General features: G+C 36.2%; 1 long non-coding RNA gene across 36 annotated transcripts in view; it reads left to right on the top strand.

Annotated features, from left to right (window-relative positions):
- The window catches only part of LOC141504332 (uncharacterized), a 1,263,877-nt gene that overhangs the window by 111,395 nt on the left and 1,124,922 nt on the right, over window positions 1-27,560 (top strand). Inside the window, exon 1 of one of the 36 annotated variants that reach the window (XR_012473301.1) lies at window positions 951-2,196. The exons of the other annotated variants lie outside the window; for them this stretch is intronic. This is a non-coding gene — a long non-coding RNA (uncharacterized LOC141504332). Of the gene's footprint in view, window positions 1-950; window positions 2,197-27,560 lie in introns of those variants that run through there. 36 annotated transcript variants of the gene reach the window in all.

Here is a 27,560-nt window from a genome sequence, read left to right as displayed (position 1 = left end):
CTTAGAGACCATTAAGTGTAGCTCTGCCATTTGTAAATGAAGAAACTGAGCCACAGAGAAGTTAAATGCTTTGCAAATTATGTGTCTGAGATAGGTTTTGAAATCTAAGGCCTCCTGATTCCCAGTCAAGAGCCCTATCTACTCCTAAAACATCTTTAAGTAAAGGCTGAATAACCATTTGTCAAATGTTTTGTAATAGGGATCCATTTAAATGAAAAGATTGGATTAGATGGTCCTTGAGATCCCCTCTTTTTTGAAAAAAGTTTCCTATTTATATATTGTTTTTGTTTAATTTGCATTTCTCAATGTACTCTGTCCAACCCCATCCACAGTACCCCCTGCCCTCTCAACCTGGGAACAATTTCACTTAGAAAAGAATAAAAAAAACCAGAATAAAAATCTATTCATTAAAACCAACCAACATATTGAAAAAGCATGACAGCATTTATAGTGTTCTATACCAATAGCTCCACTATGATACCAAAGAAGGAAGGGAGATATATTCTTTTATCTCTTCTTTGGGGCCTAGCTTGATCACTATAAATTTCAGCATTCAGTTCCATTTTGTTCTTATCTGTCCTATTTATAGCATCATGGTCATTTTGTATATTGTTTTATTGGTTCTATGTACTTTCAAACTGAAATAGAAATGGTGTCACTAAACCATAAATAAGGATTGTAGTGAGTTGCATTTTGATTTAGAAAACTATACATATTTATAGATTTTTTTTTTAACACCTGAAGGCCCACATATTTGATACTCTGACTTGCTTCACTTCTCAACAGTTTGTCTTCTTACATTTCTTTAAATTGATCTTATTCATCACTTCTTTAAGTACGGTAATAACATTCCACCACATAAATATAATACAACTTTATTAACCATTCCCTAATTATCAGCTTTGTTTGTCTTTGCTACTAAGAAAAAAATTTATATGGGATTTTCTTCTTCCCCCCACCTCCACCCTGCATTATTGACCTCCTAAGGCAGGGGTGGAGAAGCCCAATCCTTATAAGATCTATAGAATCATTTGTCTTGGTGCTGCCATGGCAACTGCAGGAGGGACTGGAAATTCAATAAATCTAGGAGCTTTTTTGGGGGAGTAATTTAATGAAATGTTTGACAAAATATAAAGGCAAATGATGTTCTAAAAATCCAAATGGCCCATGGCAGAAAAAAAGCTTCCTCACCCCTGTCCTAAGGGAATGTACCTAGCAGTGGGGTCTTTGTATGGAAGGATATGGACATTTTAGTCCAGTTTTGAGTTGTTTTCCAGACAGCTTCACCCATAGGTTTTATGTGTATATGTGTGTGTGTGTGTGTGTGTGTGTCTGTCTGTCTGTCTGTCTGTCTGTCTGTTTGTCTTTTTATAACTCTTCTAATTCCTCCTTGTTGACTGTTACCATCTTATATAATCTTTGGTAATTTTTTGAGTGTGAGATGAAACTGAAGAATTATTTTGTTTTGCATTTCTCTTAGAATTAGTGATTTGGAGCATTCTTTTTTATGGTTTTAAAAGTTTTCAGTTCTTTCCTTTAAGAATTGTTTGTTCATATCCTTTGACCACTTATGTCCTGAGAAAAGTTTGCAGTTTTAAATATTTCTGTATTGGTTTCTCATATTCTCTAGATATCATACTTTTGTCAGAAAGAGAATTGACACATTTTCCCCAAACCTCCCTCCCCTCCAGATGACTGGGATCTGTTTGAACTCTGAACTTCTGTGATTCTATGAATATTACCTTTGAATAATCTATGAATTTTAACTTTGAGAGTAAATTGTATAAATTAACTTTATTAAAACTTATATGGGTCAAGTCAGAGCCTCTTAAAGTCAACACCACAATTTTATGTAAAGAATGATTAGGGTACTGCTGAGTTTACTGGAGATGGGGTGTGTGTTTGTTAGGGGGTGTCGATAGCTGGTAAGTTCCTAAAAGAATTTTAGATTTTTTAAAATAGAGTGAGGTGATTTCTGTTTTTGATTGAATTGCATCATTCATTATTGTTTTCAGGGACTAGTCAAGTGATTTCACTTAGATCACTGTTATATTCAACATTTTAGCCCGATGACTAAATCAGTTTAGATAAAATATGTGCTAGAATTTTCTTCTTTTCTTCATCTCCGTTTTTCACATGCCATCTTGCAAAGGTCATCAGTATGGGTGAGATCATCTCATCATTGTTGAATATGAGGTATTTTATTTGACTTACTATATCTTTGACCTAGCTTTGTTATGAATGTTCTCCCATTAACAGAATGATTTAGCTTGTTATTTTTCACTGCCCTTTTATTATCATTAGTGCAAGGGATGGTACTTATTACAGAAGGCAGCACAATAGCTAGAATAGGGTGACTGGGGCTTTGTCCCAAGGTACCAAGATTTAGAAAATATCTATAGTACTTGGATAGCATATAGAAAAAATTAGATGAACACCTCGATGGAAAGATTTGTAGAGGATCCGGAAACTGCTTTTGTTGCTGCAGGGAACTCCTGGTGAAGAAATTATCTCTGACAGTGCAGATCAGCGCCTATTTTGAACTTGTTCTCAACTGAATTAAAGGGATATTTTATGAAGCTTGCCTGAACAAACTTGATATTTATGCTGTTTTAGAACATGTTAAGGACTAATATGTGTGATTAACTGGGTGAATGTGCCTGCCTCAGTTTTCTCAACTGTAAAAAGGGGATAATAATAATAATAACCTCTAACTCCTAGCTTTGTTGTGAGGATGAAAAAGATTATAAACCACTCAGCATTTCTGGCTTGAAATGGGCTTAATGAAAGTACCTATGTTTTTAAAATAAATGAATGAATGAATAATAAAAAGCACTGACTATGTGCCAGATACTGTGATAGGCTCTGGGGCTACAAAACAAAAATAGGGAGAGAGAGACAATAAAAATAGGGAAATGATAACCAGGAAAGGGAGTTTTGATCTGGGAATTTACCAGTTTGTGAGTATAACTGCTGAGCAGTTTGGGGGGCTGTTGTGCTCTTTCCAGTGGCAATACTAGTATTGATGTGATTACTTTTCTTAGAGCAAGATGTAACAGTGGGATTGGGAGTACAAGTATGCAGGTGTCATCAGAGTGTTCAGCCAGATATCTGGACAGGTCCAAGTTTCTTGGGGATGACTGGATAGAAATGGGAAAGCACTCCAGTCTCTCTGCCAAGAAAATTCCAGAACAACAGGGATAAAGGAGAGATGACTTAAGACATAAGTGAGTTGAATGAGATATGAAGCTTGGTCTGGGGTCAACTAAATATAGTAGTTGAGGTGACTTCTCATTTATTAACTAGGGAGGCAAATTTAGCTTCAGGATAGAATTCTAAAACTGAGTAGATGAAAGCTGGCATTTTCTTAACTCTACTTTGACTGCTATATGGACATACTCTCAGTTCCCAGAAATTTTTTTTATGAAAAGAGACAAAAACTTTAATGTTTATTTCTTAGTGTGGGAGAGAGTTAAATCCCAAAGTGAGTGTCTTAAATTTTTAAAAATCAATTTTATGTGTTTCTTCCCATTTTCTTATTGTTCTAACTAGATTTATATTATTTGGATAATATATAATATACATGTGTAATAATAGCTAGCATTTATAGTTTTAAGGTTTTCAAAGTCTTTTATTTTATCATTTGATTTCCACAAAACTTTGAGAGGTAGGTGCTTTTATCACCCCTATTTTATAGATGAAAAAACTGAGGCAAATAGAAATTAAGTGACTTATTATCCAGGGTCCCATAGTTACTAAGTTCTGAAGTGAGATTTTGGTTTCTTGATTTCAACAGCTCTTTCCACTATGCAACCTAGACTCAGGCTATTTGCTTTCTCAAAAAAATATTATAAGCTCTTTGAGGGCACAGGCTTATCCTTTGCCTCTTTTTAAATCCCCAGTACTTGGCACAATGCCTAATTGTACTTACTGTTCAGTGATTAATTCTGCATTATTGCTGGTTTGCAGGCAGGAAAAGAAACAATCAAACCAAAAAGTCTGTAGAAATTTTCTGGTTTCACACTGGTTCAAACTCCTTTTTTCAAGTGTTTTTCAGTCTTTTCTTCCACACTGCTACAATTCTTCCAAATATTTGTCTTTAGCAAATACTATCATTAATTCCCTTTAAAAGTATATCTTTGAAAGGGAAGGAAATGAGGGAGAGCATCAGGAACAGGAAAAGAAGATACAGGTCACTTCACTTCAGCTCTCAGTTTCCTTACCTGTAAAAGGAGAGAGTTTTTGGACTAAGGCAACTTCCTGTTTTATGGGTGTTTGCCTGATAGTCTACTGTCCAAGAAAAAAAAAAGGTCCCATTATATGGGGCCCCAGCTGAAGTTGTTTTCATAAATCTCAGATCCCTTTCTACTCTTATTTCCTACAGTGCCTTGGCACAAGAGCATGCCCTTGTTTTCATAGCTGTGTGAGTGTATCCCCAATTAAAAAAAACTGATATAAATCAATTCTTAATCAGGGCAATTGGAAAAATGATTACACAGAGTCTGGAAGGATTTCTTAGGGTTTTAGATTAATTATGTCTTAGTACTTGGATGCACTTCAGCAGGTAGAAGAGTTCTCTTCGTTCTCAAGTTAACTTGGCTTAATTTGTTTCACATGATACCCCTGAAGTACAACTTCCAGTGGATCTGATGTGATGTGGTAACTATGACTCAAATCCCAATAGTTTGTTAGCAAACTATTGATGGGGTAGGGGAAATGTTCAGGCCTGGAAAAACACACCAAACTTTGCATTTCCATTCAGCCTAATGTAAGATTTGCTTAATCTTACCTATTTAATTCCATTATTGATTACCCCATTCCTACTCTAAACCCATGATTTTTGATTCCTTTTCCTCCTCATCCTTTTACCCTCCACCACCCTCTAACCTCTCTCCCAGTAAGCTGCCTTGTTTTTCAGTAGTTTGAATCATTAGTCTCTTTGTGATCCCATTTGGGGTTCTCTCAGTAAAGATACTTGGAGTGCTTTGCTATTTCATTTTTTATGGAGGAGGAAACCAAGACATATGGGGGAAGTGACTGCCCAGGGTCACATGGCTATTAAGTGTTTGGGGCCAGATTTGAACTCAGAAAGATGAGCCTTCCTGACTCCAGGCCATCATGCTATACATTGTACCACTTAGATGCCCAGGAGGCTTTTACTAAAAGAAAAATATTGACCCAGGATTTCTATATTGTTGAAAAATGGAGTGGAATCATGATATTCAGAATGCTTTTCTTCATAGAGTGTGTGTTGTGTGAGTATGTGCTCATCCATGTGTATGCTCCCATATTTATACATGCCCACACAATTTTTGATATATGGAAGAAGTTCCTGGACAAAAATGCAGATAGCAATTGCAAGTAGACCGTAGCGAATTATTGGTTATTAGAAGTATGTCAGAGTGGTGTAAAGGAAAGTTTACTACCAAGGCTAGTAGCAAACTAGTGAGCTGGTCACAGAAACAACTTAAGAATCCTGGATTTAGGGTCAGAGGATGTGGATCTGAATATCATTCCTACTGCTTGCTTCCTGTGTGATCTGGGGTAAGCCATCTCATCTCTGTGAATCTCAATTGCTTCATCAGTAAAATGAGGAGATTGGACAAAAAAAATTAGAAAAGAACCAGATTAGTTATCAGACATGACTATAGTTATGGGGAGAATTTTTAACTAGAGTCATAGAATGTATGCACATGTTCTGGGATGAATTTTAGACTATTAACAGACATATGAAAAAATTTCTCCAAATTGCTATAATACGAAAAAATGCAAATCAAAACTAGTAGGTCTATGAAACAGGATTCAAACTAAGATTTTCCTCACTCCAAGTGTAGTACTCTATCTACTGCTCTACCTAATATTCTACAATTTGCTTAGCTCGGTCCTAACTGACTAGTCAGATTGGGGGTCATTAGTTCCTAAGGTAAAAAAAAACCCACATGGGGTGGCTTAGGTGGTGCAGTGGATAGAGAATCAGCCCTGGAGTCAGGAGTACCTGAGTTCAAATCTGGCCTCAGGCCTTGGGCAAGCCACTTAACCCCATTGCCTTGCAAAAAACCCCACCCAACTAAAAAAACCCCCACAAAAAACAAGAAGGGATGACTTAAATCAGCATCAAGATAAAAGGAAGAATGAAAGAGGCTAAGCACATTTAGGCTTGAACTAAGAAGAGGAAACAAAATCTTCCTATTAGAGCAATCCTCAATTGGAGAAGGTGACCTTAGGAGGTTATAGAGTGAGTTCTGCCTCTCTGATCATCTTCAAGCCAAAGTTGGATAGACTATATGTTGGGAATACCATGAAAAGGAGTCTTATTCAGGTGAAATTTAGACTATATGGCTACTGAGGTTCCTTTAGTCTCTCATGTTTTGATTCTTTTGTTGGGAAACTTTTTCCAGGGCCAACTGGCTGCTAATAACAGCTTTCAGAGAAAAGGTTGGGCTGGTGAAGAACTCTCCAGATTGCCTAGAATTGAACAGATTGGATGGGGAAAGAATAACTGCCTGATTCCTTTTCCTTTCCTATTCTGCATCCTTTCCCTATCCTTCCCAACCCATGTGAAGTTTTCCATATTAATATTAACTTATTCTCTGTGTGACAGCTTAGTGAAAGGATGATAAAGCAGATATTAAAAACACATGCCAAAGAAGATTCTTTTATTAAAAAGTATGTGAGCTTTGAGTGTGGAGTAGTGCAATGTGTATTTAAGCCCCTTACATATACCTCCTTTTGCTGCTTCTCTTCCAGTGTTCCCATTTTTTCCTAAGTTGGTATTTCTCAAAGTTCTCATCAGTGTCTATGGTGTAGAGCTAGAAGGGACCTCATTGATTATCCAGTTCAATCGCCCAATCCCATTTTAAGGGATATTGAAACTGAGACCCAGAGAGGTCAAATGGTTCACAAAGCCTCCCTCGTAAATGAAATGCCAGAGAGCTGGAACCTACTTCTGACTAACTTATTTTTTCTAGGCTGATCATGATTCTAGTATGGGATAGTAGATAGGACAGTGGACCCAGATTAAAGAGGATCCTGGTGTCAAAAGTCACTCCCTTAGACACTGACTAGCTATGTGACTGTGGGCAAGTGTCCTAACATCTCTGGGCTTCAGTTTCCTCATCTGAAAAATGAGGAGATTGGATGGATTCCTTGTGTTCCACTTCAATTCTGAGTCAAGGATCTTATGATTCTCATTGTACTGCATTCTAGTCAAGCCTCTCTTCTTTTCTTCCATCTTTTACTTCTGTAACTACACTTAGCTGCATGGCAGAATGGGTGGAGGAGAACAATTTATTCCAAAGGTAATGAAGATAGATGAAGCAGGCACCGTGGAGCACTGTGGAGCTTGATTAGACATCGAAGATGTTATGGTTATTGACTGCATCCGGGGGCATTGCCAGTAGTCTTGACTTCTGTCCTGTTCCTGGATTTCTATGACTCCAGAAGAGAGAGTGAAGCTGTTGACTTTGTGCAACTCTGCTTCACTTTAATCCAATTCATTTGCAAGACATCAACCCCATGATGTCATTGGTCCTCTTGGAAAATGAAGAACAACAAAATCCCATCTCTGGAATGCTTTTCTCTTCATCTCATTGGAGGGGGAAATTTGGTAAATGGAGCCAAATAGAAATCAAAAAGTTCAATTGTAAAGTAGAGCAAGCAAATTATCTATTCTTTTACCAAGTTGATGATGAAGAAGGAAAGAAAGGTGACTAATAAAGATGAAGATCTTTGTCACTTGGAATCCCTCACTCCTTTTAGGACTTAATTCAATTACTATTTCTTTGATGACATCATTTGGATATCCCCCAAAATACCCTATTATATTTCTATGTGACTGAAGGATAATAAGTTATCAGTTCCTTTTAAATCCAGTGCCTCAGTTACTTTACTATATAGTATCAGCTTTGCCTGGTGAAAACATGAGTGTGATGAAAACAAGGTGCTTGGGTGGTTTTCTTTGGATGTCAGCATATAAAAGCTACTTTGCTCAGAACAGAGAATGCTATCTTTCCCCTTATCCCTAAACAAATATTAACTAGGTGGAGTAGTGGATAGAGTTTCAGGCCTGGAAGTCAGGAAAACTCATCTTCTTGAGTTCAAATCTGGTCTTAGAAATTTATTAGCTGAGTGACCCTGGACAAGTCTCCTAGTCCTGTTTGCTTCAGTATCCTCATCTGTAAAATGAGCTGGAGATGGAAATGGCAAATCACTCCAGTATATCTGTCAGGAAAATCCCAAATGGGGTCATGAAGAGTCAGATATGACTGAAATGAAAATATTGAGGATAACTCTAAAACTAATAACAAATTGTGTTTGACAAATGCTTGTTTGATGATTAACATTTCAAAGTCTCCTGAAGGAATACATCTTGGTGGGCAAAGTTAAAATTGGTCACCTTTCTTTTCTTCCTCATCAGGATCTTTGTATGATAGGATTTTTTTCCCTCCCATATTTCTGTGCTTGAGCTACAATTGGGAAAGCCAAAACAAGGAAGTGAAAATGGGGGAGGGGGAGCCATGAGTCATAACTCTTCAGTCACATAGAATCTCCAAGATTTGTGTACCCCAATTAATATAAATCAGTTCTTCAAAGGCAAGCTAGTCTAACCCATCCTTGACCAAAAGTCTCTCCCAGCATTCCATTTCTACAATTTATCTGAGAAATCTCTTCTGCTGGAGCGGAGCAGACCTATAGGTGGCAGGTTGATGAAACAGGAGAGATGACTTTTAGGTAGAAAGATTTTGTAGAGATGCTTTAACGAGGCCAGAGAGAAGAGCTATAACCCTACATATTCATTCTTTGTTAGAACCTTTATTCAGGGGCAAACTGTAAGTGACTTAGACTGAACAGTACCAATGCTATTTTCTTTGATTCTTGCCTTCAGTTTTCAATAGAAACTCTATACATGTAGCATATAATATTATCTGTCTATATAATAGAGCTATATTTTAGATAAATAAGATGAAAATTAAAGGCAAGCATCAGATAAGCTATATATGATATAATTATAAATTAATTTAATTATATTGATGTCACTATAATATATAATAATTAACATCATGTAAAATATGAATATTATATGTTTATATTTCATATTTACATGTAAATATATAATATTTCTGTTTTCTATTTACATATATTGTTTACAAAGTTTCTGTTATAAAATGAAGATGAGTCAGATTAAAAGATCAAACTGAAATTCTTGAAAAATATAGAAAAAAGGGTGGCGCAGTGAATAGAGCACCAGCCCTGGAATCGGGAGTACCTGGGTTCAAATTTAGACTATATGGCTACTGAGGTTCCTTCAGTCTCTCATATTTTGATTCTTTTGTTGGGAAACTTTTTTTCAGACACTTAATAATTACCTAGCTGTGTGGCCTTGGGCAAGCCACTTAACCCCATTTGCCTTGTAAAAGCCTAAAAAATATATAGAAAAAAGATCTATGTAGGATGTACTAAGTTTCTTGTAGCAGGGATATCAGTTCTGAACCATACTTAGTGATCACTTCTCTCTCTTCAAATCTTTAACCTTTCTCCATCAACACCAGAAGTCCAATTATTCTAGGTTCTGCCTTCTAATATTGAAAGGTTATCTTTATCCTTTCCCTAGACAGGCTTGACCTTTTTAATCTCCAGTCTGTTCTCCAATGTCGATAGATTTCCTTTTCCAAGATCCCACTTTTGTAACCCAATATCCCTTCAGAAACTCAGCTTCCTACTACTCCTACCCCTCTTAGACCTCTCATTGTCAAAGTGACTGACTCTGTTGATTCTCCTGTCTGTTATTTCTTTTCATCTGACATTGGTTTCTTTTAGTTCTGTAATATAGAAATGAGTTCTGCAGGTCAGCATATTCTATTACATCTTAGAAATAACAAGTTAGCAACATTTACTAATTGACCTGTTGTATCTTGGACACTGATTTGATTGCTTTCTATAGTCAAGGGAGAGGATGGAAATTCAAAGGAAATAGAAGACAGTCTCTATTCTCAAGGGATGGACCTTGTTTTCAAGGAATTTGCATTTAAGTTGGCATATGTGCCTGCGAAAAGACCTTTACATTTTTAAAAAACAATGAAGTGATAGACTAGTTTCAAGTCCTACAAGATGAAATTTATAGCTATCCATATTGTGTAGCAGTGCCAGCAGGCTCACCTGTCTCCAGAATATCTTTTGCTGTGGTGCCTGCAATTTCCATCATCATACTTAGTTCTTTAGATGGGGGTAGTTTCCAGAAAGCTCCTGTTAAAAGAGTATAGTGTTATTTGAGAAAGGCAACACAATTAGGTCGGGAGTATATTAGAATTCATCAGTAGAATGGAGAGCAGGGCCTTAGGGGAATGGGACCCAGGGGAGGTAAGCTTTGACAGTTGAGGGTGGGCCCTTATTTCCTCTTGGATAAAGTACAAACTCCTCCGTTAAGCATTTTAAATCCTTGCAAACTGACTCCATCCCTCCCTTTCCCAAACTTATTTCACATTATTCTTCTTCATGTACTCTCTGTTTCAGCCAAAATGGCCTAGTTGCGGTTTTGCAAACTTGGCATACCATCTCCTTTTCTGTGCTTTTACAAACCAAACATGTCTCCTCTCCTCACCTCCACCTCTTGTAACAGTCATGAGGTCTGATGCTTATTTACTATGTTCCAAATGTCTTGGTGAAGTTTTAAGGTTTTCCTTTTTTCTTTCAGTTGTTTTTTGATCATGTCTGACTCTTTGTGCCCCCATTTGGGGTTTTCTTGGCAAAGATATTGGAGTAATTTGCCATTTTCTTCTTCAGTTCATTTTACAGATGAAGAAATTGAGGCAAACAGGGTGAAGTGATTTGTTCAGGGTCACATAACTAATAAGTGTCTGAAGCCAGATTTGAACTCAGGGAGGAGTCTCCCTGACAGTCTAGCACTTTAGGCTATCCTCAAAGTTTTGTTTGCCTTTAAGACTTTTGGGACCCTCTTTGTAGCTTTTGAAGGTTTTCATAAACCTTACCACATTTGCTCCATACAACAAGCCTGTGAGATATGTGCTATTATAATGAGTCCCATTTTACAGATGAAAAAACTGATGCTTAGAGAGGTTAATGTCTGAGGTAGAATCTTTAGTTTCCTTCAAATACCAATTCAGGTGCCATCTCATTTAGGAACCCCTTCCTGCTCTCATCTAATTATTGATAATATCTTCAGCCTCAAATTTTACTATATTTATTTATCTTTTTCCATGTTTTATCCTACAAGTAGAAGGTAAGTATCAAGAGGGTAATGATTATTTTTCATTTTGTCCTTGTGACCCCAGCACCTAAGACAATGACTTGCACATAGTAGGTATTTTAAAAATATCTTTTTTGAACTGAATTGAAATAGATGAGAGAATGCTAGAAGTAATTAGGCATTACTTAAAGGAGAGCTGGGAAGGTGGGAAGAAAAAAAATATCCAAGATAAGATGTCCATAATTTGTTGTTTTACTAATTATATAGGTATGCATATTACATATGAATATGTATTATATGCACACATATTTGCAAACATGCAGACATATGCATATACAATGGGAACTAAATCTGGAAGAAAGGTTCAGAAAAGGGTGGGGACAAATCTGGGGCTAAGAATATGTAGATAGGAAATTTATCTTGGATTCTGTTTACATTAGTGTCTGCTGGAAGCCTTTCTTTAAGTCCGATAGTTGATTAATGTTCATCTTTTACTCCTAAGTTCACCAGCATTCTGTTCTTCATAGATACACTAATATCAGGGGCCAGGCACGATTTCCTAAGAGGTGTCTTTTCTTCTCATATTTATAATAATTCTTCTTTTTGGTTTTGTCATTGAAATGACTCTTGTCTTTGCTGAGTAATCAACTTCTGCTAGGTTTACTGGGAAATTTCATGGTTTTTTTTTTCTTTTCCTTGGAGGGTGGTAGGATATGTTTTAAGTCTTGCAAAGCACAGGCAGATATGATATAATTCCCCTTTCCCCCAAAAAAATAAACCTTGAAAATATTATTTTCCCCATTTTACAGATGAAGAAACTCAGACACAGAAATTAAATGACTTTCTTATGATGTTAAGTGTATGAGTTGGATCCAATCCAGGACTTTTTGACTGTAAGACCAACATCCTTTTCACTGTGTCTATACAAAGAATCATAGATCTAGAGCTGGAAGAGATGTTAGAGGTCATTGGGTTCAACTTCCTCATTTTACAGCTAAGGAAACTGAGACCCCAAAAAAGGTTTGCATGAGTTATCTCCAGCTCAGTGTTTCCTTTCCTCTTATTTCCCACAAAGTTATTTATTGGCCAAACCAGGAGGAATAGGTAAATACTTTTGTCTGTCTTCAGATCACAAGGTGAATATGTATATAAGGATCCATTTTATGGGAACTGTGTATGATTATTTGAATGAGAATGTCTTGGCTGGAGCAGTTTCTGTTTGAAAGGAATAGTGGAAAATACAGACCTTTAGTCAAATCCTTTCCCAAAAGGCAAAGTAAGATATAGTTTCAGTTCATTAGAAACCTGACATCCAAAAAGGAGGTCTGAGGGAAGGGAAAAAGAAATACAGTGTGAGAAGTCCCAAGCAACAGTAGAAATTATTTGGAAAGAGGTCTAAGTTTAGTTATATCTTGGATATTCTTTAGTGAAAGATAGGGAATGCCTGTTGAGTTCTGATTGAGAGAAACAAGGAAGGCTAAGGCTATTTCTTGTCACATAACTTCTATCCTTGGGGAGGAATTTCTCTGTTCCTACTGGACTTTGTGAAGACTGAGTTGGCCTTTGGCTAGCACAACTGATATTTGATGATGATCTGTGTCTTTCATAAAAGCTTCAGCAGGATGGAAAGAACAGGTGGAAAGAGAGAAAAAAAGTGAACCAAAACATGGGAGAGGGAATTTCCAACAGCTAATTCAACAAAGGAAAGAAGTATTTCCATTTGGTGTTTATTGAAGAGTACATTCAGGAAGAGAGTGTCCCTGATAAGAAAAACAGATCAATCTGCATGACATTGCCCAGAGTAAATTCTGAACCAAGGAAGTCTTATTGGTTTCAAAATATTTGGGGGGGGGAGGCATTCATGATTTCAGAGCTATTGTGATCCTTTGGGAGTCACTTGATTTTAGAGTTGAGGAGGGACATTAGGGAATCACTGGACTGTAGGATCATAAATCTAGGATTATATCCCAGATTTTTTGAAGGTACCTCAGAAACTGTCTAACCTCTCAGACCATCATCCCCTCCTTTTACCACTCAGAGACTTAGCCACAGGGAAGTTAAATGACTTCTTTAAAGTCGTAGAGTTCTAGTATTTAATAGAATCAAGGTCTACAGAATTACCTGATCTGTCTTCTAGAAATTTGTTGCCCATCTAAAGATGAAATTTAATAGGTGAAGTACTGGTAAGGGTTTATCTATTTCTTTTTCTTTTTAGTTTTTTTCTTTTTTTTTTGCAAGGCAATGGGGTTACGTGGCTTGCCCAAGCCCACACAGCTAAGTAATTATTAAGTGTCTGAGGCTGGATTTGAACTCAATTACTCCTGACTCCAGGGCAGGCATATCACCTAGCTGCCCCTGGGTTTATCTATTTCATCTGATGAAATTTTTATTTACTTCCACTAAGATTTTAGTAAATATTAGATTACCATTAATGTGATCTGATAAAGGACTTCTTTCCACCTCTTCAGAGCAGATCTAGCTTGGTATCCTTCAGTCAATTTGACATCTGCAAGAAATTGGATGTCTAATTCACGTTGAATTTGCGTTCTTTAGCAGTCCTTTTATTTTCACCCTCTATTGATGAAATCTTACTTTGACTTAAAAAACGACTGTGATGCTATGCAAATGGTCATTTTCTAAAGTATTCAAATAGTGGCAAGGATAGTTTTTAGAAATGGAAGCTAGGCACAGTAAAACAAGGCCTGATAAACATGCTTCAATCAGCACCAAGACCAGAATACAAGAAACACGAGAGTGAGTTTATCTCTTTCTTTAAAGAAGAAAGATTTCTTTACTCCAAGAGAGCTACTGAAGGCAGATTTACCGGTTCCAATAATAACCAATCATCAGAGGTTTCTCCAGTTACCCAGAGCAGAGAAATAATCAGGACAGTTTGCCAATTGTGAGACTGAGCCATTGTTTCTATGGACTGATTCAAACTGTCATGCTGTGCTTCGAAAAGAACAAGGGAAAGAGTAGTTGGGAAGAAAGGACATAACCTGTTACAAATGTAGTGCTGACAGGGGCAGGCCCAAAGGACCCAGGAAGCCTTTTGTCAGCCCAGTAGAAATGGGAAGAAAAGAGAACAGAGAGTTACCTTGCTTGGGTTCAAATGCTGTACTCTTACTTGGAGTCAGGGACTTGGATCAGATCTCCTGAGCTTCCATCCAATTTTATGTTTCCATGATTCATAGCAGATCATGGTTTAACATAAATATCAAGTTTTGTTCTGAGACTTAAAATATATAATGGTTTCTACAAATAAAACAAAGCAAAAGGCTGGAGGCTCTTATCTAGAAAATGATTCTAGTATTTTCTCATTCCCTAACCACAAATGATGCAGAAGATTTCCTTGGTTTTTCCCCTGTGCATTGATGACTGAGTACATTTAGAAATGGTGAGGAAGTAATAACATTAATAATAACAATGATATCAATGCTCATTTATGTAGCATTTTAAGGCATTCAAATATACTTTTCTCTTCTGAATCTCACAATAATCCTCTAAAGTTGTTGATATCTTCATTTTACAGATGAGGAAACTGAAGTTCAGTGATTTGTCAAAGGTCACACAGTAGTAAGTGTCTGAGTAGGATTTGAACTCATGTATTCTTGCCTTTGATTCCAACATTCTGTCCACGAAAACACTCACTAAATGTGAAGAATATCCCTGTTGCTGAAAAAGCGCTGAATTCTTTTTTATCTGTCTGCTTAAGGGGAAAGGAAGAAAACCATAGAATTTCAGAGTAGAAAGTGACCTTAGACATCATCTGGTTCATTATATAGATGGGCCACTTATGATCATGGAGCTGAAATGATTTGCACAAGGTTTCATGCCTAAGGAGGGGAAGAACTGGGATGAACACCTATTAGATTGTAAGCTCCTTGAATGCAAAGACTGTCTTTTGTTTCTTTTTTTTGTTAACATAATGACTTACTCTTAGTAAGCACCTAATAAATGCTTACTGAATATAAGCCAGGTCCCCAGGATCATAGGTTAGTATTTTCTATATAAATTGTTTTCTGATCCATGTCATTTTCTTTGTATTTTGAAAATACACACATAGCATACTAATGAAAAGAAGAGGTTGTCCCCATTCTCAAAGAATTTGAACTTTTATTGAAGAGCTAAGGCATATAGCTAAGAAACATCTTCTTGAGTTCAAATCTGGCCTTAGATCGTGTGACCAGGGCTCATCATTTACCCCTGTTTGCCCTCAGTTTTGTTATCTGTATAATGAACTGAAGATAGCAATTGCAAATCTTTCTGACCCCTAAATTGGGGTCAGAAAGGGTCAGACATGACTGAGCATATATCATATGAATTAGCGAAGTACCAAAAGGAATATTTAGTATTTTGGCATTACAGAAGAGAAAGGTCAGTGTTCACAAGAATGGTTGTTCCATCCTCAGTGCTTTATTTTGGAATTTTCATGGTAAAGATGCTGGAATGCTTTTTCCATAGTTACCTAGCCACTATATATCCCAGATAGACTTTGAACCCATGTTTTTCTCCCTCTTTCTTTCCATTGAAAGGATTGATTGGGGTTGCTAGGTGATTGGATGACCAAATTGTTGATCCTGGAGTCAGGAAGATCTGAATTTTATGTGACTCTAAGTCACTTAATTTCTGCCTTATTCCTCAAGTGCAGAATGGGAGATATTAATAGCATCTGCCTCTCAGGATTTTTGTGAAGATTAAATGAGATATATGTAAAGTCTTTAATACAGTATCTGGAACATAGTAGGTGTTTCATTAATCCTTTTTTCCTTCCTCCCTCTCTTTGGGTTACAATGTTTCTCCTACCTGGGTGCTAAATTTGTGGGTGCTGAATGGAATGGAAAACATAGGCCAAAAAAAATGAAAAGACCTCTTGGCTAGCTTAAGTTGCGTTGTTTACAGTGAACCAGTGAATCAAGAACAGGGTTGCTTTGAAGGCTTGTGAGTAAAGATATCAGATAGTAACTTCATGGTCAGGAGGAAAGAAAGGTACCTGTTCCTAGAGAGTGCTGGGAAAAAGCAGATCAGTCTAAGAGATAGATTTATTAACTTGGTGTGACCTTGAGCAAGTCACTTAGTTTAAGCTTTACTGTTCCCATTTTAAAAAGAGGGATTTTGATATCTGTCTAGTCTGTATTAGTTCATCTTTTTTACTATGTGTTTGCAAGAACTTGGGAAAGAAACATGTAGAATCTTACGATTTTTTGTTGGACAGTGTGTTGATTCTACTTTTGGGGAAACACTGGGGGCAAGGAAGATTTAGAATACTAACAATGGGAAATAATACAGAATTGAATACAAGAGTTCCAAGTGGGGAAACTAAGAAACAAAAGGCTAAGAAACAAAAAGTCATGCAGTGTCTGATTTTCTGGGATGACAATGCCAAGCCTCTTTAAACACTGTGGAGTTAGGGCCTCCAGTTTATTGGAAGGAGGTATCTTGATTTAAGGGGCCCATTTCCCCCTTTCCTTCCTTGACTTTCTGGAGGTTAATTAATGCCTGTAACATTAGCAGGAGTTACGTATGTTCATCTAGGGGGAAAACAAGAGTCTTTTAAAATTAGTAGTGGGTTCCTCCTGTCCCTAAATAATTACACATTGAAGGTAACCTTGAAGACCTCAACTGAAAAAAGGAGCAATTAGCTGTTCATGGAATTGTTTGTTATGCTGGCATCTGCATTTGAGGCTCTAGACCAAGAATGTTCAACAGAAATTAGCATGTACTCCACCCCAGCCCCTTCATCACATGACTGATTATCATTCTTTCAAGATTGTGTATTAAAATGTTTCAGCATGTGCATTGAGAAGGCTGGGTGACTTTTGACCACCCTTGTATTTTATGATGCGCCCAGTTTAGTACGTAAATTGGCCCAGGTTAGATGGCACTGCCTGCTTTGAAGTGACCCTGATCTGAACTTGAGTTCCCATTTTAGCAGGTTAGAAAATTTTCTTTTCTCCCTTTTAATTAAAAAAAAAGTCAAACCTTATGCATATGGACTTGGAGGCTATATGGGTTCTATGTGTCACACCTAGAAAAAGATGTGATTTTAGAAAGAATGTTAGATATCATCTAGTCCAATACTTCCACTTTGCAGATGAAAAATCTTATATCTACAGAGGTTAAGTGACATATAAAGTGACTGTCATAGAGGGAGGGAGTATGAGAGACTAGATTTGAACCGAGGTCCTTTGCCTTCAAATCCAGTTTCCTGAATTCTGAATAGCATTTCCCTTGTTTTTACTGACTTGGGAATCATAATTTTAGAAGAAAAATTATGAACGTGATTCTTATTTTTCAGTGTTGATAAGAGATATGATGATGATGATGACTGATTGATTGAAATTTATTTAGTACTAAGAATGCAAAGTATTTCAGTGCATGATCTCCTTTGCTCCTTACAATGACTCTGTGAAGGAGGAATTCTATGTATGTTGACCCCTCTCAGCTAGGTGGCACAGGGGATAGAGCACCAGACCTGCAGTCAGGAGGAACCTGAGTTCAAATCTAATCTCAAAACTTGACACTTACTAGTTGTTTGACATTTAAGTCACTTAACCCTGATTTCCTTGCCTCCTGGATCACCTCTAGTTTTCCTGATCTATATCTGGTCACTGGATCCAGATGACTCCAGAAGAGAAAGTGAGGCTGATGACTTAGCACAGCACCACCCCCCCCAACTCAAATCCAGTTCATGTCTATCACATTTCTGTCGTCATGGTCTTCTTCCAGAATGAAGGACAGATATCATGGTCCCTCTGTGGTCGCATAACTACTTAAGGTGAGAGTTTCAAACCCAAGTGCTCCTAATTTCAAGTCTATTGTAAAGTGCTAAACTTCATCTTAATTATACTAATAATGGAGGCAATAGATAAGGTTAGCTTATCTTTAGGACAGTTAGTTGGTGTAGTGGATAGAATTCTAGGCTCTCTAGTCAGGAAGACCAGAGTTCAAATCTTGCCTCTAACAGTAGCTGTGTGACCTTGGAGAAGTCAGTTTTTCTCTGCCTGTTTCTTCAGCTATAAAATAGGAATAATAATAGCAACTAATTCCAAGAGTTATTGTAAGGAATAATTGAGATAATATTTGTAAAATGCTGGCATATTGTAGGTGTAGAAAGTAGAGCAAGGCTGTGTGGACATTTAGTAATCTTGTGAGAGATGAATCAATCAGTGAGAATAAGAGACTAAAACAGCCCCTGTCCTCTAGCAGTTTATGTTATTTAGGGAGGTGCAGCATTGCACTTAGCATTGTAAACATATAAAAGGGTCTGGGGAGAAGAGTAGTCACATAGCAGCTCGGGTTTACCAAGTTCTTGCCACACAATAACTCTATAAGAAAGGTAGTACTGTAAGTGCTACAGCAGAAGAAACAGATCAGAGGGGCAAAAGAATTTGTCTATGTTTCCATGGTGTATTAGTGTCAGGTTCCTATCTCAAAATCCAGTGTGCTTTCCTCTAAACTATTGCTGCCTTTGTACTGGTCATATCATTAGTGTGGGTCAGAAATATCCATTAGACTTTTATCATTATCCTGGTTCTATAAAGGAGATAGTAGTCAAGAAAGATTTTTCAACCATTGCTTTGTTATGCGCATTGTCCAAAGTGCTGGGAATACAAATTGCAAATAGAAAAAGAGGGCCCCTACCTTCAAGGAGTTTACAGTCTAACTGAGAAAGACAAAGCCTAAAGGAAAGCTAAAATGGGTGGGGTAGTTACAGTGGTAGAGAAATTCTAATGTGAGGAAAGCAATGAAGGCTTTGTTGGTCTGGGCATCTTTAAAATGGAGGTTTGGAGAGGAATCTGCCAATCAGCTACAGGGATGGAGGATAGGATCACTGAGCTGGAGGGGCTAACTCCTTCATTTTACAGAAGAGGAAACTGAGTCTAGTAAGATTAAGTGACTTGTGCAAGGTCTCAAAATTATTAAATGAGATTTTTATCTAAGTCCTCTGACCCAGATCTAACATCTTTTTAATTGTACCCAGAAAAAAGATAAACTGAGAAAGAGTTAAGAAACTTAAACTTGATGTCATTAACAATGACAGTGTGTACAGAAAAAAAAATGAACAGGAAAATGAAGGATATATATATATATATATATATATATATATATATATATATATATATATATTAGATATATAGAAGATATATAGTAGAGTGGACAGTTTAAAAAAAAGATGAAGAAGAAAAAAGAATCACCAAACACCTCAACTTCCTGATAAGAGAAATTTGCTTTTCTTTGAACTTGGCTTGATGCCCTCTAGGAGAATTATATTTATTTAATCCTCAGAAGTACAAGATGAACTCTGGGCCAACTTTGGAACCCCTAACTGAAAAGCTCCACTTAGAAGTAGTCATTTAGACTTCACTCTAAAGTTAGTAAGAGAAAGAAGATAGATTTAATAGGTACCAAGGTTTTCAAAATAAGGCTGTCTTTAGTAGAAGTAGAAGCAATGCCAAATTTTTCAAGGGAAACTGGAAGGGTGTGTATGTAGTGGGAGGCTTCATAACCAGAAAATTTCTAGAAATTTTTCTGCAGAGGCTCATCTGCTCAAAGTTATCTTAAAAAAGACAGTAGGGAGTATAAGGAATGGGGAATTGAAACCATTTGGTGTTAGACCTGAGAGTGTATTTTGTAGGCAAAGCTGAGAGCTTTGGGCCCTTGGTACTCACTTTTTAACCCCTACCTGGAAACAGGAAGGGAGATCAATTTCTGTCATCTTTCTTCTTGCTAAAATATAATAGTAGCATCAGCATATATATTGAGGAAAGAGAATCAAATGGACTTCCTCAAAGGGTTTTTGTGATTGAGAGCAATAAATTTTCTTGCACTTTAAAATGAACAAATATTGTTTAACTTCTGTAGTGATCCTCTGGCTGGGTCATAGGACCCACACACCTGAGTCCTTTGGGACTGAGAAACAGGACCAAGGCAATGCGGAAGTTTTTCCATTGTGTATTTCTGAAGAGACTTTCTTTTGCATCCTTCTCCATCCAAATCATCACTAATCCTATGGTAAATCATAAATTGCATTCCTTTGGGGATCTGTGTTGCATTTGGTGTCAGAATCTGCAAGATCTTAAATTTAGAGCTGAAAAGTCACCTTAGAGATTAATCCAAACACCTCATTTTGCAAAGGAGAAAAGTGAGAGCCAAAGATGGGGGAGTGATTTGCTCAAAGTTTGGTTGGTACTTTTAATTTCTTATCTGTCCAATATTCCCTGCCCCTGTACCTCCTGTACCCCCTACTTCCACATAACTTCATGATATAGAGAAATCTCCAAGCTGAGTTAAGGATTTTAGAGTGAATAGAAACATTTGTGCTTTGTCACCACTTTGAATATAGAAACCACAGCAGAATAAGATAGGGATGGTTGTATGAGTGCCCTTCCTCACGTGCTCACACATGACTGTGTTAAATACTTTGGCCAAATTATCTTTTGCTAGAAGTCTGTCCCATTCGTCAGTTTATTTAAACAAAAGAACTTGCACAGGCTTCTCAGGCCATGGGAGTTAAAAAAAAAGAGATTCAGGCTAAAATTGAGTGAATATGAATTTTAATAACTTTTCTGAAGTTCTCTTAGCAAATGAGCCCTGGAGTTTCTCTTGAGTACAGATCTTTTGGGGATGACTCGTTCACTCAACTTTGTGGCCCACTTTCTTTAGATGTTCCTTGTCTCTTGCTAGGGAGTCTTCAGGCTGTTATATTTTATGGAATTTATTGTTTAGGAAATATTTTGAAACCTTTTCAATTTGATAGTTATTGGCAAGTTCCTAAATAACAAACACTGCACACATTTTTTTGGCCTCAGAATTAAGGGGATAAAATTGTTTTAAATGAGAAGGGAGATAATAATAGGTCAAGGACCAGTGCCTGTCACATAGCAAAAAAATGCTTTTATAATGGGGGCGGGGTCATTACAGATTGGGATTATGGTTGTGAAATATTGCTTTATTGTCAAATAGGGTTTAGTCTGTTAGCTTATTTACTGAACTGCTTTTTTTCCCTTTTATTTTAAAATTTTTGTTCAAAGAGATTATTTTCTGAGCAAAGGAGAAGGAATATATGTATTTTAAAATAAGTTAAGATGTAACTAAAGGCATTAATGCAAATTTTAAAAATAGATACTTGATGAATTGAATTGTTAAAGTTAGAAAAGACATAGAATGTGCATTCTTAATGGTGCTTTAAACCTTTTATTATGACTGCTAATTGCTAACTATAAACATATGTATATATTTATATTATATAAATATATATGCAAAGTTCATATATGCACATATACATATCTATTTTAAAGTTTAAAATTGATCAAAAATTAATAATCATTTCATATGATCCTCATAACAACCCTGTGAAATAGGCATTATTATTATTATTTCCATTTTACAGATGAAAAACTAAAGCATATAGTAAAGTTATTTGCCCAAAGTTATTAAATTTGCAAATGGCTGGAATAAGGATTAAACTTATGTCTTCTTGTAACCAAGTCCAGAGTTTTGTCTACTACATCACCTTGCTACCTTAAAAATATGCCTTCATGATTTGGAATTTAATAATATTGAATTTAAAACTGATTACTGGGGAAGAGTATGGTGGGAAGGAATTTTTTCTGAACTAGATGAAGAAAATGGGTTAATGTTATATGGTTATTCTTTGCCTCTCTTTGCCTTGATCTTAAAGATTAGTTGCTGTTTTATTGTTTAAGGACTTTAATATTTGTTTTGAACAAAACAAAATCTTTTTTTTTCTTATCCCCCATATTATTAGATGGTTAGATGGGTTGGAGACATTGGTGAGAGAAAGGGAGAGATACTTGGGGTGACTGAATGACATTTATTACTTTCCAACAAATTCTCAGATATTACTGTCTTTTTCTTATTGTTTATTTCTCTGGAGCATGTAGGACAATTCCCTTAAATAGAGGGATTTGAAATCATATCTCTTGTCCATGTTAATAGGTACCAGGAATTAACATTTCTTAGGAACATAGTATGCTTGAAAAAGGTCAAAATATATGTAGGTATAAGCTAAGTCTTGGAGAGACTAAATGGTAATCATGTTTTACCAACTTAAAAGTTAAAATATGCATGCATTACTCATTTTATTACACTTTATTGTGCTTTGTATATAATGCATTTTTTTAAAACAAATTGAAGGTTTATAGTAATTTTTGCATCAAGCAAGGCTAATGGCACCATATTTTCCAACATATGCCTATATTGTTTCTATATGTCACATTTTGGTAATTCTCAAAATATTTCACACTTTTTCATTAATATTGTATATGTTATGGTAATCTGTAATCAGTGATCTTTGATGCTAATGTTGTCAAGAGTTTTGGGGCAACACAAATTACATCCTAATAGATGTGTGTGTTCTGACTGCTCCACTGACCAATAATTCCCCTAGGTCTTTCCCTTTCCTCAGGTCTTCCTATTATTCTCTGAGACATAACAATATTGAAATTAGGTCAGCTAATAACCCTATAATGACCTCTAAGTATTCAAATGAAAGGAAGAGACAATGTATATGGCAAACTGTATTGTTATGTAATTTTTAAAAATTGCCATAGTCAACTACCATCTTGATCAGTCAGTAAGTAAGTAAGTAAGACCCTCCACCAGCAAAAAAAGATTATGACTCTCTGGAGACACAGATGACAGTTAATATTTTTTTAGCAATCAAGCATTTTTAAATTAAAATCTTTACATTGCTTTTTTAAAGGCCTAATGCTATTAAACAGTTAAAAGACTACAGTATAATGTAAACATAAATTTTATATGCACTGGGAAAGCAAAAAAAAATTTGTGTGACTTGCTTTGCTATGATATTTGCTCTATTGTGGTAGTCTGGAAATTAATCAGCAATATCTCTCAGGTATGTCTACATATTTTGAATAAGAATATTGGAATAAAACAAGCATTTCCATCAATTAAAATAAAATAAATTTTTAAAAAAAGATTATAATGGGGTCATAAATTTAAAACTGGAAGGGATAGTTCTTTAAGTTCTATCCTCACTTTATAGACAAGGAAACTGATTCTCAGATTGACTTACTCAAGGTCACACAGTAAATGGCAGGGTTGAGAGATGAACCTAGTTTCCCTGACTGCAAATCCATGCTTTATCTTCTCTCCTATGCTACCTTTCTGCCAAAGTCTTGTTTAAAGTTTATTTTTCTTGAAATCAAGACAATCCTAGAAAATCTGGAAGGAACAGTTGTTGTGTATAAAGGGTCCAAATTCTCTTATGAAAATTGGTAATGGAAGATAGCAAGGGACATTTGTGGAGTGCCTAAAGCTTTGCAAAACACTGTATACACTTGATCTCATTTGCTCTCCACAACAATAATGTGAAGTAGCTACTGTCAAAATTAATTATCTCTATTTTATAGATGAGGAAAATGAGGCTCAGAGAGGCACAACCCTGCACCCATGATTATATAATTTCAGAGGTGAGAGCTGATTCCCAGTCTTTCAAGTTCCAAGAATTGAAGGGTTATCTGGACTCTGATTTTATAGTTGAGGCCTAGAGGTACAGAGGAGTAAATGAATTGCATAAGGTCATACACCTGGGCTGATGTTTAAACCCAGGCCTTCAATCTGACTTTATACCCAATTTTTCTTTCAAAAGGGGGGTAATTCTCAGAGTCAGTCTCAGAGTACTTTTATTAGAGCATTCAAAGATTTGGAATTAGAAGAGGACCACAGAAATCATCTGATCTAAACTACCTCCTTTTACAGATGAGGAAACTGAGACTAGGAGAGTTTCAGTGTCTTGTCCCATAGTTAGTATGTGACAGGAATAGGACTTGAACTTGTTTTTTTTTTTTTAACTTCATATCCTTCACTTTCTTCATCAGAGAGAACTTTGGCTCCTAAAAGTCCAAGTTCTAGAAATTGTTTCTTTGATTTTCCTTTACTCCTAAATATTATTTTTCACTGGAGAGGTCATTATTTTATCATTCTTCAACTCTAGGGAAGTAAAATAGTCTAGTAAAATGAGAGCATTGGGAGACCTAGGGTACCTCATCTCAGCTCTGTGACTTAATTAGTGTGACACTAGACAAATCACCTTTTTTAGTCTTACTTGACTAATCTGTAATGTGAAGTATTTGGATGAGATCATAGAGTTAGAGCTAGAAGTGACCTTGACTGTTGTCTCATCTAATCCCCCAATTTTAATCATCAAGAAACTGGTCCCAAAGGAGGTTAAATAACTAAGATAGCTTCAAAAGTCCCTTCCAGCTTTAACAGTGTATAATTCTACAAGTATGTTTATTGTCATATTATTTCTTTTTTAAATTCAATATTATTTTCAGTTTTAATTCCTATGTTCCTCCTCCCTCTTTCCCACTCACTGAGAAAACAAGAAAAGCAAAATCTGTTTATAATATACATATAGTCAAACAAAACAAATTTCCACATTAACCTCATTTTATTTCTTTTTGCCTCAGACACTTAGTAGCTATGTGACCCTGGGCAAGTCATTTAATTCTGTTAGCCTCAATTTCCTTATCAGTAAAATGAACTGGAGAACAAAATGGAAAAACCATTCTTTGCCAAGAAAACCCCAAATGGGATCATGAAAAATGGAGTCAACAACAGTCATTCTTATTAAGATCTCCAACAAGATTAGCACAACTTTTATAGGATACTACAAGTATAATTAATTTCATATGATTAATTTATTGCTTTACTTAATTCATTCACATTCACTTTCTCCACTAGTAGAATGTAAACTTTGAAAGACAAGTTTCCATTTTTTGTATTTTTATTTTTAGCACATCAAATAGTAGGCAACAAATTCTTGCTGATTGATTTGATTTAGAAAACTTTTATTAGATACTTAATTTCCCTGCTTGCTAAAATATTTCCAGTCATTCCTGTTAAAAATAAAAACTTGTTCCTTGGAAAGGAATAAAATCCTTTATTATACCTGTGTATATGTAATGAGATGTGATTTCTGTTATTCTGATTGAAAAGTACATCTTTCAGGAACATGAGATTACTTGATTTTTGTTTTGATTTCCTGTTTCTCTAGAAATCAGACCAGTCTTTGGCAATCCAATGAAGGAAACCACCTGAGCAACTGTAGTTTTCAAAATGGTCCTCAGTTTTAGGCACAGCTAATATCCTTGTGTTTTGGACTCTTTCCGTGTTGCATACATCTCTGCAGAGAGCTTTCTAGCATGTTTGACAGGTTTAAGAAGTGGACTTAATAAATTCAGGGTATTCATAGTTCTTCCTTTTGTGGTATCAGAGAAAAAGAAGTGGGATAAGATTAAATAGTGCTATGCTGAACCTAAAGCAGTGATGTTTTCCATGCGGGATACAGGTCAGCTCTCCTAAGTGGGGGTCTAGCATGTTCTCTTATGCTCAGCTCAGCAGCTGCTGCATTTCAGCAAAGATGGGGAAGAATCTTCTCAGTGAAGTTGATAAGCCAGGCATTCTTTTCTTGCCTCTTGACTTCATCTCTTAAGTTCTGCTCAGTCTCATTCTCACATCTCCCCTTGTCCACATTCCTGCTTGCAGCCATGCTAAGAGCCCACCATCACTTTTGAAATAAGGCCCTGGTGTTTCACTCAATCAATTATTAAAACTGGTTTCTCAGTTGAGGAACTAAGTTTTAGGGAGGAATAGATGAGAAGTAGCAGAAAAAGGATTTTGAAACTCATGTGGACCTCAGCCAATCTTGCAAATGTTTGGTTTTTTGACAGGGAGCTCCTTTGGATCTGGGGTTCAATTATTATTTATTCATTTGATAAGCTTCAACTGAAGGAATTTTCTAGTACAAAAGAATGGAAGGGTTGCCAGGTGGGGCTTTTTCTACTTCATCTTTCATGTCATTTTTCAAAATATTAATACCTTACATCTACAGTATATTCAACAGGGAGTCTGCGTTGCCTCTATAAACTGTTTCTGATATATATATATATAAAATGTGTGTGTGTGTGTGTGTATGTGTGTGTGTGTGTGTGTACATTTTTTAATGGTACTACTGTACACACTGGGATATTTTTTGAAGTAATGTTAGATTTACTGATTTTTTTTTTTTAAATGAAGGTAAAGCTGTGTCAGAATTAGAGATGACCAGAAATGGAATGGGGTACTTTGAAAGGTAGTCATAGAGGTAGTGGTGGAGAATTTCATATCATTAGATGTCTTCAAGCAGGGATTGGATGGCTACTTTTTGGGGAGTATTATAGAAAATATTCATTATTTGGGTAGGGGTTAAAAATAACAATGATGGGGCAGTGGATAGAGCACTGGCCCTGGAGTCAGGAGCACCTGAGTTTAAATCCTGTTTCAGACACATAATAATTGTCTAGCTATGTGAACTTGGGCAAATCACTCAACCCCACTGCCTTGTTAAAAAAACTAAAAAAAAAATAACAATGATGAAAATTGACATATGGTTCTTTAAAGTTTACACATGATTTTACATACATTATCTCATTTTACCTTCACAATAATCCTGTTTGTAGTAGGAGATGTTATTGTTTTAATTTTATAGATGGGATAAATCAAACTCTGAACAACTAAATGAATAATCCAAGATTATACAAGTGAATGTCACAAACTGGTTTGGAAAACAGGTCTTCCTCTGGCTTTCCTCACGCCTAGAATGGTCTCCTACTTCACTTCCTTGTTTGGATTTTCCTGGCTTTCTTTAGGCCTCAACTCAAATCTCATTTTTTGGAAGAATTTTTCATGGATTCTCCCACCCCACTCCTTCTCCCCACATTGCTAGTGCCTTCCTTTTGGGATTACCTCTTATTTAGAAGATACATTAGTGTATGTATGTGTGTGTGTGTATGTGTGTGTATGTGTGTATTACCTATATATGTAATTTATATATTTATGTATTACATATGTTATATATACATACACACACATACATATATACATCCAAGAGATAGATCTAGATCTCTATCTCTTGTCTATATGTGTGTACATGTATGATCTCTATCTTGATCTGATTTTTGTCCTCTGTTCTCAAAGAAGATCATGACATCAGGGAGGTGATGCCATGACAAACACATGAATTGGATTTGAGTGGGGGGGTTGGTGCTGTGCTAAGTCACCAACCTCACTTTCTCCTCTGGAGTCATCTGGAGACAGATATGGATCAGGATAGGATAAGTGAAGTTGACCCTGGATGGGAGGCAGAGTTAAGTGACTTGTTCAAGGTCACACAATTAGAAAGTGTCAAGTGTCTGAGGATGAATTCAAACTTCTGTCCTCCTGACTCCAAGGTCAGTGCTTTATCTACTATGCCCCCCAGGGACTAGCTCTATCTCAATTATGTATGTATTTTTGTATCTATTTTTATATAGATCTATATCTATAT

This window comes from Macrotis lagotis, chromosome 1 (genome assembly GCF_037893015.1).
Source record: "Macrotis lagotis isolate mMagLag1 chromosome 1, bilby.v1.9.chrom.fasta, whole genome shotgun sequence".
Taxonomy (NCBI): domain Eukaryota; kingdom Metazoa; phylum Chordata; class Mammalia; order Peramelemorphia; family Peramelidae; genus Macrotis; species Macrotis lagotis.
This window is presented reverse-complemented; position numbering and strand designations above follow the sequence as displayed.